The 13,697-nt window shown below is 43.2% G+C and overlaps 1 protein-coding gene across 2 annotated transcripts in view; it reads left to right on the forward strand.

Annotated features, from left to right (window-relative positions):
• LOC141105622 (C-type lectin domain family 2 member E-like) overlaps nucleotides 1-13,697 on the forward strand; it is a 68,153-nt gene that overhangs the window by 9,483 nt on the left and 44,973 nt on the right. Inside the window, exon 1 of one of the 2 annotated variants that reach the window (XM_073595578.1) lies at nucleotides 8,008-8,136. The exons of the other annotated variant lie outside the window; for it this stretch is intronic. The gene's annotated coding sequence lies outside the window, so the exon portion shown is untranslated. Of the gene's footprint in view, nucleotides 1-8,007; nucleotides 8,137-13,697 lie in introns of those variants that run through there. 2 annotated transcript variants of the gene reach the window in all.

A 13,697-nucleotide genomic window follows, 5' to 3' on the forward strand; every position in this document is an offset into this window, starting at 1 on the left:
GTTGGTCTGCCGCTGGTTTTCCAGCATGCAAGTCCGAAAGAAGCCGGCCAGATCGACATACACATGGGCAGAATGTTTCCCCAAGCAAGGTCCATAAAGACATGGATGAGTGAGTTTGGGGTGGAGGAGCTTGAATGGCCTGCACAGGGTCTAGACCTTAATCCAATAGAAAACCTTTGGGATGAATTAAAGCAAAGACTGTGAGCCAGGCCTTCTTATCCAACATCAGTGCCTGACCTTACAAATGCGCTTCTAGAAGAATGGTCAAACATTCCCATAGACACACTCCTAAACCTTGTGGACAGACTTCCCAGAAGAGTTGAAGCTGTTATAGCTGCAAAGGGTGGGCCAACTCAATATTGAACCCTACAGACTAATAGGGCGTACACACGGTCGGACTTTGTTCGGACATTCCGACAACAAAATCCTAGGATTTTTTCCGACGGATGTTGGCTCAAACTTGTTTTGTCTACACACGGTCGCACAAAGTTGTCGGAATTTCCGATCGCCAACCACGCGGTCACGTACACCACGTACGACGAGACTAGAAAAGGCCGGTTCAGAACCAAGCGCGGCACCCTTTGGGCTCCTTTTGCTAATCTCATGTTAGTAAAAGTTTGGTGAGAGATGATTCGCGCTTTTTCAGACTCGTGGCTTTCAGATCGTTTTCTGCCGTTCAGTTTGTGCTTGTGGGTTTGTGTCTGCTCTTCAGTGCGTGCAAGCAAGTTCCGCGTGACATTAGGTAGTCATTATATTTTTGTTCGTTCGTTACTGTTTTTCAGGTCGCTCTTCACAGGCCTTGCTGTTCTTCAGTGCGTTCTGTTACTTCGTTCTGAGCAGCCGACCGTTTTCTAGCCATGTTTCGTATGCGTACTCCTCGTAGAGTTCGTGCTGTGCGGGGGCTTGGTGTTGGCATCCTGACCTTGACACAAGTCCAGTCCATGAACAGGGTGGGGAGGAGTTCATGGACCAAGAATTGGTTGCTCCAGCGTGACCAGTTCTCTCATATGCCTTTGCTCCGTGAGATCCGTGAGAATAATCCTGATGATTTCAGGAACTTTCTCCGGATGACGGACCCCGTGTTTCACCGTTTGTTGGCTTCGCTGACCCCCTATATCAGCAGGCAGGATACCTGCCTGAGGCAAGCCATCACTCCGGAGCAGAGGTTGGTCGCTACCTTGCGGTATTTGGCCACAGGGAGAAGCCTGCAGGACCTCAAGTTCTCGACAGGCATCTCCCCCCAGGCTCTGGGGATCATTATCCCAGAGACCTGTTCTGCCATCATCCAGGTCCTGCAGAAGGAGTATATGAAGGTAAGATTTTTATCCTTTTATATCACATTTTATTGTATTGAATGTTTGTTAATATCTTGTATTTCTTTCCTCATTCCCTAATTACCATGATTGTAATATGCTGTGAATGTCCCCTTTGTCCTCATGCATGCTGGATTTTTATGTAATTATTATTTTATGTCCTTCATACATATTTGCCCTTCAACAACCTCCCCAGCATGGTGTCTCCTGGCCTATATTCATCTCATGTAGTCACTTAACAATGTATTTTATCTGCTCCATAGTAGTGCTTTACCCCAAACACCCCCTAAAATGTTTATTATGACACTTCTTACCTGTCCAGTGGGCTGCCAATAGTGTAACTAAGGAGGGTCTGTTCCAAGTAATACTCATTATTTAGGCATTCATCTCTCAATGAAGTGAAGTGGGTTACCTGTCCAAGATTTCCACACACCCCCTATAATGTTAGAAATGGCCCATGAGAGGGGGGGGAGGGGGAATATGATAGGTGTACCTTATGCTTTGGCGTTGTTAAATTCCCCTTACTAAATGCTATCTGGAGGTTGCCCCATAATGTTTGTGTCTAATCTGCTTGCCATGTTTCTGTGAAAAAATAGTAATGTTTATTGTTTTTTCCTCAACAGTTTCCTTCCACGCCACAGGAATGGCAGACTGTGGCCCCCCACTTTGCCCAGCGGTGGGACTTTCCTAACTGCGGAGGGGCAATTGATGGGAAACACGTCCACATCGTCCCACCACCCAACTCGGGGTCGTACTATTATAATTACAAGGGGTTCAATAGTATAGTGATGTTGGCGGTGGTGTCGGCTAATTACGACTTCTTGTATGTGGACGTGGGGAAGAATGGCCGGATGTCCGATGGTGGAGTCATCGCCCAGACGGAGTTCTACAGGCGTCTCCAGAATGGCAGCTTGGACTTGCCAGCTCCAGAGGACAATGTGGAAGGACTCCCATTCGTGTTCGTTGCTGATGAAGCGTTTGCGCTGGGGGACCACCTGATGCGGCCATTCCCAATGAGGACCCTCACCCCGGAACAGAGGGTTTTTAATTACCGGCTGGCCAGAGCCCGAAGAGTGGTGGAGAACACATTTGGAATCCTGGCCAGCCGGTTCTGCCTATTTATGACACCCATCCATATGGCGGAGTATAAACTGAACCATATAATACTTGCGTGCTGTGTTCTCCATAACTTTTTAAGGAAACATTCGGCAAACTATGCTGGCTCAGTTGGGCCTGAGGCCGGAATGATACATCAAACCACACTGACGGCGCTTGAAAGCGGCCATCCTGGCTTGCCCTCCCTGAGTGCCCGTGATGTCCGGTTACGATACCAGGAGTTCTTTGTGGGTAGGGGGGCCATCAATATGCCAGAAAATCTGTGAAGCCTTTTTATAATAATAAAAAAAAAAAATCTTTGTGGACATTTACTGCTTGTGTTTGTTTTAGCTGACCCTGACAGAAATGTTTTGAGTGCAGAAAATGGCGTGATTGTGTAACCTTATACAAAGCACTGTTGGCTGTTATTTACTAAATGCAAAAACACATTTCACTACAAGTGCACTTGCAACTGCACTGAAACTGCACTTGTAGTGCAAAGTGGATTTGCCCTTAGGAAATAACCCCCATTTTCTCATAAAACAACAATTACATCACCCCAAAAGTGTTGTAGCGTTGAGACAATAATCCACACATTCTTGATTAACAATCTTTTTAATACCTGCACAATCACATGTGCATTTACCAAAGGTTTTTCAGACAAACCAACATGTTTGTTGTATACCAATTTTTGTGGTGGCATTATCCAAAATCAAAATGTCCATTTTATAGAAAACAGGCATGTGTAAAACCAACAAGAAAGACACAAATCTTGATCTTACAAAGTTCACATTTGGTAGAACTTGAAGGCAATATCAGACATGAGTATTTAGGAACTGTGTTTGATATTGCGTTCAGATGGGGAGAAATCACCCCTGGAAAAGCCAAATTTGGAAGATGCACACAAATTTCCCAATGTCAACATGTGCTAGCTGCTATCACGGGGGATCAAGGGACGTGTTTCGGGGGAGAAACCCCTTCCTCACTGCTACTTTATTATTGAGGAAGGGGTTGCACCCCCAAAACGCGTCCATTGATCTCCCGTGATGGCAGATAGCACATGTTGACACACTGTGTGCATCCTCCAAATTTGGCTTTGGGAAAAATCACAAAAACATTTAGCACATTGTAGCACACAAAAGAAGAAAGTGATTTGGAGGGGCTTTAAACTCGCCCCAAAACATCAATGATGTTTTTATATTTTGGAATAACATCATTGATGTTTTGCTTGATGATTTCCAATTGTAAATTACACCCCATGATCTCCCCGATCAGGATCTGGGCACTTTCGGATGTGAAAGGATCTGGATCCACAACCTCACGATCACCTAAAAAGAGAGGAACCCCAAAATAAATTTGGTTTAAAAAAAATGCCGCCATCCATCTCATATCTGAGCCTGTGGTTGCAGACACTCACCTGTTGTGGTGACTAGTTCCACCACGTCTTCATCCTCCTGCTCAGCTTGTGTTGGGGGGATTTCCCCTTCTTCCAGAGGGGGGGGGCTCTGGTCTCCTCAGATGAGGGGTGTCCTCCGAGTCTTTTCTCCCCTATGTCAAACAAAATGGTATAATTAGCACACAGATATTTAATGTCAGAACTATAAATAGGAAACATTGCTTGGAAGTGGGGTACAATTGTCAATTTTAGCAGAGTTCCAAGATGTAGCTTTTTTAGTGTCCTTTGTCAAGCTGCAATACTTTACCTGTTTAGTACAAGCTTCACAGATGGAGACCCCCCTATAGTATACACTGGAGCACCTGTGTGGAGCCCCCTAATAAAATAAAATGGTGTTCTTTTGTCCCACACTAGTGCTCCAGTGTCCAGATGTGAAAACAGCTGCTCAGTGTCCTCTCTTTACACAGAATCTAGTTTGCATTTAATTCTAGTAACAAAGCCATCTACACAACCAAATTCTTTGAAGACAAGTATAGGGCCTCAAAATGCTGGCCAAATGCATATGGGCTAAACAATGGTATTTTATATTTGGAACGAAAAATGTTTGATCCGAACGAATAATGTGCCCATGAACATGAAAGTTGCCATTTTAAACTGTACAACAGTTCCTAAAAGCACATGGAGCAGCACGAACGTAATAAACACAAAAAGAATAGGAACACAGCACAACTACTTACTTTTTTCAGCACTCTCCGGATCTTTCTGTACTGCTCATGTTCTTGTAATTTCAGGTCCGACTACCGCTTCCTGAGTTGATCTTTCGATCGGCGTACCCCGAAATTCCGGTGCAGACTCCTGACCACTTTCGCCACGATCTTGGCCTTTCGTATATTGGGGTTGGGGTAAGGCCCATACTTTCCGTCATAGTCGGCCTTCTTCAGGATTGCCACCATCTCCAACATCTCCCCAAAGGACATATTTGAGTCCTTAAATCTCCTTCTGGATCGGGACGTTTCAGGCTCCGGCCTTTCCTCCCCCTCCTCCTCGTTGCTACAATTAGCACGCACCTGCTGTCTATCCGCCATGTGCTCTTCCCCCACTGCGCCGAACGAAAAGGGGCGGGGAATAGACTAGAAAGAACATCAGGGGCGGGCGGAGTTATACGCATGCGCAGTGTGTATAAAGCGTAACACACGTGCGTCTTACGTACGATCTGTGAGCGGAGGAAGGAGCATCGGAGACGCCGATCGTGCTAACGAAGGTAGGATCTAAACTTGGGCCTTTACTGCTTTGAATGGAAGCCTATATTGTAACAAGATTAGGGGAGTTTTGCCTGACATTAGGGTTTGTCTTCTGTTGTGTCTTGCAGAGAAAATGGATGGGTTCAACGACCACAATTTCCTGCCCCTGTTCATAGGCAAGTACAGGGAGCTGCCCTGTCTGTGGCAGGTCAGACACCCCCACTATAATCACAAACAGAAGAGGCAGGCAGCGCTGGAGAAACTGCTGGAGTTGGTGAAGCCGGTGGTCCCCACAGCAACCATCCCCTATTTAAAAGCTAAAATTGGTGGCCTGAGGAGCACTTATCTGAGGGAGCGCAAGAAGGTCACAGATTCCCAGAGGTCCGGAGCTGCAGCAGATGACGTTTATGTCCCCAGGCTGTGGTACTATGAGAGACTGCGATTTCTGTCAAACCACACTGAAGTCAGGGAATCACTCTCAACTCTTCCTTCCACGCTTCCTTCCACCCCAGCTGAGGCTTCCGATGTCCAACCTGGGCCTTCCAGCCAGGAAGAAGTGGAGGAGCCCAGCTGGAGTCAAGTATAGCATTATTCTACAGATTTCTGGTCAATAAATAAATGATGTTTACTAGATGTTAGTATTGATCACTAATTGCTGCTTGAAAGTGTTTTACATATCAATAGACAGTAGTGGGCACCCAAAATTGGGACAAAAATGAAAAATGCTGGGCTCAGAATGATAGTCTGTTATATTTGTTAACATTCAATTTGCAGCAGTAAGGAGGTGAAAATTGTGTGTGATTGATGACTAAAAATCTCAAACTATGTCCCTTTTTCATACACAGGAAGACCTCAGCCAGGAGGAGGCTGTGGAATGTGGCAGTCAGGAGGAGGCGGGGATTAGTGGCAGCCAGGAGGAGGCGGGGCTAAGTGTCAGCCAAGAGAAGCCTGGGACCAGTCGCAGCCTGACTGAGTCTCAGGTCCCTCCCCTCCGCCTTCCATACAAAAGGGCCAGGAAGGCCACTCCGAGTCCCGTGCAGGATTCAGCATACAGGCTGATCCAGGAGGGTTCTGCATCCCTCAGAGCCTTACCAACTGCTGAAGAGGCCTTTGCCTGCATGGCTGCCACCAAATTGCAGGGCATGCAGGAGGGTCAACGCCTCCTGTGTGAGGACCTTATTTATAAAGTCCTACGTAAGGGGGTGAGTGGGGAACTAACACCCAAGACGGATGTCATTGAGATGGACGATCCTCCTCCTCCTCCTGCTGCCACAACTCCACCACCACAGCCACAGCGTGTCAGGAAGCGTGGAAAGAAGACCTGAGAGTGATAACCCTGGGTTCAGTCTGGTCTGACAGAAGATGCAGTCTCTCGTATGACCACAGCCTGGGGCACAGATGTCATCTGCTGCTTTCCGGATCTCTGGGACTTCTGGACCAGACTGCCCTCCCTTAGATAAGGACTCCTCAGGCCACCAATTTTGCTTTTAAATAATTGATGTGTGCCCTGGGGGGTCCAAGGCTTCACCCATTTCTGCAGTTTCTCCAGCGTTGCCTCCCTCTTTGTTTATAGTTGTGAGCCCTTAATACATTTTTGGGGAAATTCTACTCTCCTGTGTGTGTTTTCATCCAAAAAGGACAGTTTGTTGGTGAGGATTCAGGTACATTTCTAACATAAAATGTGAAATTAACAAGGGACAACAACACCAAACAATCTCCTACAGATTAAATAGAACAATATATCAATGGTGTTGTGGGAACTTGTCACAAAAAACACACACAAACATTTTCGGGAGTACAAATCAAAATCGCAAAAAAAAATTAAATAAAATAGAAACACAAAAAAAGAGTCTACATTAAAGCCAAAAAATATATAAAATATATACAAAAATATGTTGTCAGATGTGAGAAATCAAAATATATTGAGGGAATCCTGATAAAAAGTAACGAAATAAGTTTGTGAGAAGTGTGTGTGAATATGAGCAGCAAAACTACTTCATTCTTGTCACATTATAAAGAAGAAGAGAGTGCGCTGTATTAAACCATTTTGAACATTGCAGCGTGACGAAAGTGCTGTATCCATTGCGAACGCTACGTTTACCAGAACGATCTGTTCCGTCTCGGAATTTCTTCTGAGCATGCGTGGCACTTTGTGCGTCGGAACAGGCCACACACGGTCAGAATTGACGCGATCGGATTTTGTTGTCGGAAAATTTTATCTCCTGCTGTCCAACTTTGTGTGTCGGAAAATCCGATGGAAAATGTCCGATGGAGCCCACACACGGTCGGAATTTCCGACAACACGCTCCGATCGGACATTTTCCATCGGAAAATCCGACCGTGTGTACGGGGCATAAGACTGGGATGACATTACAGTTCATGTACATGTAAAGGCAGGCGTCCCAATACGTTTGACAATATAGTGTAGGCTAGTATTCAGGCCCTGTGATTGGCTGCTAGGCCAAAATACTGCTTCATGGGAAGGGACACATACTCCTTCATATGCCCAAGCACTGAGTATGTTGGGTTGGCTATGATGGAGGAGGGCTTTGTGGGAGATCACTGGAGAGGTCAGTATCTGTGGGTCAGTTGGAATGGCTGAATTGCTGAAGTGATGGGGTCTTCTTAAAGTAAACATGTACTATTATACTAAAGATCCTGTGTAGGTTATCTCACCTTTCATCTATCATACCCAAAAACAGACCTCATATGCAGTGTATACCCCCACTTACCCACTGCCCTTGGTGCTTGCCCCCATTTTCCCCCAGCGCCTTTGCTCAGGGCACTGGACTACATGATGACTGGGAGAGCTAAGTTTATTTTTATGGTTAGAGATATGTGTTTTACTCATAAGTGTTCACAGATGTCCACATTCCTACTGTGAACACACAGGCATTTTCATGTAGAAATTCCATTTATTCCTATGTGTTTGTCTCTTTACAGAACAGAAAAAAACCCAACAGAGTAATAAAAGACATTTTCATCTGTCCAATGAGAGAAATCACAAAGGAAGCAGAACATCTTGGACTTGTCATTACTCAGGACACGGCCAAACCCAAACCAGAATTTCTTCAGGATTTATCAAGATATGGTAAGAACCGGGGAATTGTTGGTTGAGGGAATGTAAAGCTCAGAGGTAGCCCCGGGCTTTTACAGCCTAGACAAAGTCAGGAAAAATAAATAATTACATCTGTAATAGTCTTTCTTTTATTTACAACTTAATAATGTCCCTGCGCTACCCCAAACTCCCCCATCCCGGTATCCTGCTGAAGATTAAGACCTCTACCCCTTCTGTATGAGCAATGGACTATCCCTACCAATCTGACACACCCGCTGCACATTGTGCTCCAATCAGCCTGAAGCCTGAACATTCCTGATTGGAGCATAGTATTTGTCACTGTAGAGCGGGTGTTGACCTGCTAAAGGTAGACCACCGCTCTCACAGAGGGAAGGGGAGTGTGGGGTAGAAGAACAGGAGTGCTATTAAGTCAAATAAACCTGACCAAGATTATCTGAGACCTCACTGTCTGTGGTGCCTTATAAATTCAGCATTGTGTTCAGGTCATTACATTTCATCTTCTCATTTAAAAATCACTGTGGTCACGGATACTACAGTGATTGCCACAATCTTCTGGATCCACTGCTTATGACGTCCGCAGTTGGGATCTCCCATCCTGGGCGGGCGTCATATGACATCCAAAGCTTCCTGGCAGTCTGGGGGGGGGCGCGCGAGCGCCCCCGTCACGTCACTCAGGACCCGATGTGCGTGCCTGGCAGCCGCAATGTCTGCCGGTCACCCGCGATTGCCGTTAACTGAGCAGGACCGTGGATCTGTGTGTGTAAACACACGGATCCACGTCCTGTCAGAGAAGAGGGGACTGATCATGTGATCCTAGTACAGAGGAACACTGATCGGTCTCCTTCCCTTGTGAGTCCCCTCCCCCTACAGTTAGAATCACTCCTTAGGACACACAGTTAACCCCTTGATCGCCCCCTAGTGTTAACCCCTTCCCTGCCAGTCACATTTATACAGTAATCAATACATTTTCATAGCATGGATCGCTGTATAAATGACAATGGTCCCAAAATGGTGTCAAAAGTGTAACTTTTGTGCAAACCAATAAATATACGCTTATTGTCATTTTTTTTTTACCAAAAATATGTAGAAGAATACATATCGGCCCAAACTGAGTTGGCACCCCATGTTTGTAAAACCTGAATAAAAATATACAATTCGTTTGTGCCGCAAAAATGTTTGTGCTGGTTCGGATTCTGAGATATTAAACATTCATTTTAATGCAAGCCCCGTCCACTTTGCACCCCATGTTGCTTCATTTTAAAAACAAATCCGCCATTAATTTTTTGCTGGTTTGTGCCGCAAAAATAAACGTTTGTGCCGCTTTGGTTTCAGAGATATTGTGCATTATAGTTGCTGAAACCCCACCCACTTTGCACCCCATGTTACTGAATTTTAAAAATAAACGCGCCATTTGTTTGTGCTGGTTTGTGCCGCAAAAATAAACGTTTGTGCCGCTTTGGTTTCCGAGATATTGTGCGTTATAGTTGCTGCAACCCCGCCCACTTTGCACCCTATGTTACTGAATCTTAAAAATAAATGCGCCATTCATTTGTGCTGGTTTGTGCTGCAAAAATAAATGTTTTTGCCGCTTTAGTTGCGGAGATATTGTGCGTTATAGCTGCTGCAACTCCGCCCACTTTGCACCCCATGTTACTGAATTTGAAAAATAAACACGCCACTCGTTTGTGCCGCGTTTGTGCTGGTTTGTGCCACAAAAATAAATGTTTGTGCCGCTTTGCTTGTGGAGATATTGTGCATTATAGTTGCTGCAACCCCGCCCACTTTGCACCCCATGTTGCTGAATTTGAAAAATAAACGTGCCATTCCTTTGTGCCGTGTTTGTGCTGGTTTGTGCCGCGAAAATAAACGTTTGTGCCACTTTGGTTTCAGAGATATTGTGCATTATAGTTGCTGAAACCCCGCCCACTTTGCACCCCATGTTACTGATTTTCAAAAATAAACGCGCAATTCGTTTGTGCCGCAAAATCAAACGTTTGTGCCGCTTTGGTTTCGGAGATATTGTTCGTTATAGTTGCTGCAACCCCGCCCACTTTGCACCCCATGTTACTGAATTTTAAAAATAAACGTGCCATTCGTTTGTGCCGCGTTTGTGCTGGTTTGTGCCGCAAAATCAAACGTTTGTGCCGCTTTGGTTTCGGAGATATTGTGCGTTATAGTTGCTGCAAAACATCCTACTTAATGTGAGTTGTTGGATCACATACAAGTGAAGGAACACACTCCCTCCATATCTGATATGTTTGAAGAAATTTTACACGAATGCACCCCAATCCATAGCGGTGCCACAACAAGTGCAGCTACCCAACAGCTGGACATTTATTTAGCTGAACAGCCTATTGCCTGAAGTGACAATCCATTTGAGCACTGGCGCATCAACAAAGAACATTTTACTTTGCTTGCACAGATTGCACGCAGATATTTATCTGCCCCAAGCACCAGTACAGAGAGTGAGAGACTATTCAGTCTAGCATCTCATATTCTTGATGAAAAGAGAAACGATCTCTCCTGTGAGAAAGCTGAACAGCTTTTGTTCTTAAAGCGAAATCTGCCACTTTTACTGAAATAGATTTAAAAATCCGTAGCATAGACCAATTCATTTACCATGTTGAACATAGTAAATTAATTGGTATTGGACTGTGCTATTGGACAGTTGGAACATACGACATAGTATGACTGACTACCTAGTATGTTCCAATTGTCTAGTTGTGCCATTTGTTGGTTGTTCATTATAGTTCTTCTACAGTTTTTTGCACTTCAATTTAAGAGAGAACTTCAGCTTTTGAACTACTGTACCATAGTTTGTTACTGTTGGGCTAAACTATGTCTCTCCCTAAGCTGTCAGCCCGCTGCATGTGCAAATACAAAACTGTATGTTCTGTATCTGTGGCTGTCTACATACTACAGTACTACACCGCACTGTGTTCCGGGTATGGGCGGTGACTTCCATAAACACAGACTAGTCTACATTGCTTGGTGAATTGCTGAGCACCGCTGTTGTAGACTAGTCTGTGTTCCACTTCCAGGATGCCCCGGGGCCGGAACACAGTGTGGTCTACTATATGACTAGTGTGTATCTAACCCACAGCTACATACACACACTTTTATATGACACATCCAGCCGCTGACACCTTAGGGAGAGAACTTGGGGAAAAAAACTACTAGTTCTCATTTAAGTTGAAAGAAAATAATAAAATAAAAATTTTATTATAGCATAGCAGATAGCACTGTACTATGTTATATTTACAGAAACTGTGAAACGGCCTTCTGCCATATTTCTGTTATGGTTAGTTGAGAGAGTTGTTCTTTAATGTATTACCTATACATAGTTTGTTCTGTTGTTGGGCCAAACTATGTCATTGTCTCTCCCTAAGCTGTCAGCCTGCTGCATGTGCAAAACTGTATGTTCTGTATCTGTGGCTGTATGGGCGGTGACTTCCATAAACACAGACTAGTCTACAGTAGGCCGGAACACAGTGCGGTCTACTGTATGACTATGTATGTAACACGCAGCTACATATATACACTTATCACACATCCAGCCGCTGACACCTTAGGGAGAGAGAACTGAATTACTAGTTCTGATGTAAGTTGGAAATTAATAAAATATACAAAAGTTAGTCTTTGGCATTTTTATATTATTATTATATTAATAATTTTTATTATTTATATTATTTATTTATTTATTTTATGCCTGTTTTATTTGGTATGGTGGTGCAATGTGCACTGACTGCAGTCTTATTTATTTTTATCTTCTGTGTCCACTGTCCAATTTTATGTGGGCTACTTTTTATTAAAGTACTTTTTGACATTACTGGATTGTAGTATTCTTTTCTTCATAAAATTAATGATTAAGTTGAATATAAATAATATAACGAATACGAATGTAACACAATTTTTTATATCCAATAATTTTTTTGTGTGATATAATAAAAAAAAGCCTATTTCGGTTTCAGTGCTGTTTCGGTTTTCGGGATCAAGGAAGATTTATTTTCGGTATCGGTTTCCGCACCAAAAAACCCATTCGGTGCATCCCTAATCATTTCCTTTGTTAATAAACATTTGTCCTACTTTTGTTGCCTGTTCCATATAGTCGATTATGCTGGTACAGTTTCATCTCAATCTTAACATTTACCCTTTGGGAATATTGTATAGCCAATTCTTGTGATGGCAGCTCTCCATTGGTAGATAGCTGTTTCAATCGACACTCTTGAAGTGTGTCTTAGTAGTCAATTTGTTGTCTATTTGCATTATTTCCAAATCTAAATAGGAAATGTTTGCCTTATTGATATCCCATGTGAATTGTATATTCCTATCATTTTGGTTCAGACCATCGGGAAAGATGACTAGTTTCTCTTTACTTCCTTTCCATATAACGATTACGTCATCGATATATCTTTTGTATAGTAACAATTCAGATGGTGTATGTATATACTTCCCAATGGGCCATAAATAGATTTGCGAGGCTAGGTGCGAATTTGGCTCCCATCACCACTGCGGGATTAAAGATCGAGGATATTGCACATAGTAAATTATGCAACAAGTCTATCTTGAATCCCGCAGTGACCGTTAATAAGCATATTGAAGTATTTGAGAATTTAGTACTAGAAGATGTGAGAACCTTGATTATCAAGAAAAAAAGGAGAACAAATTCATATTAAAAAAGCTTTTAAAACATTAATGAGAAGAAATGATGGAGTAATAACATCAGCTGACAAAGGAGGAGGAATTGTGTTAAAGTCTAAAGAGGATTACCATACAACAATGTTAAAATTAGTGGATGATGAAAATACGTTTCAAAAATTGAGTAGCAATCCCCTGTTAAAAAATAGGAGAGAGTTGGAACACGTAATCCATTTTGGACTGAAACAGGGAATCCTTAACAAAAAAGAGGCAAGATATTTGATTCCAGAAGCTTGCCGTACACCTATTATTTATTCAGTACCCCAAATTCATAAGGATAATGAAAACCCACCCCCAAGACCAAAAGTAAATGGAATCGAATCACTCACTGCAAGAATGGGCCAATATGCAGACAGCTTTCTGCAACCCATAGTACAAAAAACAAAAGCATATTTAAAAGACACAAAACACGTTCTTCAATTATTAGAGAACATTGATTTAATAGGAGAATTCATAATAATGGCTACAGCAGAAGTATCTTCATTGAACGCGATAATCCGTCATCATCAGGCATGTGAGGCAGTAAAATGGGCACTCCTCAGTACTTTCTAAAACTCCCCTTTTCCTGAAGAAACGACCAAGGAAGTATCAGAAATGGAAAGACCAACACTAATCAAGGATAAAGAGTGTATTAACCAACAGATGGATCGAGTGCCCATTATACTAGACTACAATATCCAACATAAACAAGTAAAATGAATTATACGACGCCACTGGCATATATATTACGAGCAGATAAGCATCCTTTTTTTTTAAAGGTAACTTTTTATTGTTTTTATAAACAGTAACAATAATTGTTATGCAGGTTTACAGAGCACAGCAAATATTGCATTATTCAAGGTTCAATACAGTAGACAGGTATACAGATTGGCATT

The sequence above is a fragment of the Aquarana catesbeiana genome, linkage group LG08 (genome assembly GCF_042186555.1).
Source record: "Aquarana catesbeiana isolate 2022-GZ linkage group LG08, ASM4218655v1, whole genome shotgun sequence".
In the NCBI taxonomy this organism is placed as follows: Eukaryota; Metazoa; Chordata; class Amphibia; order Anura; family Ranidae; genus Aquarana; species Aquarana catesbeiana.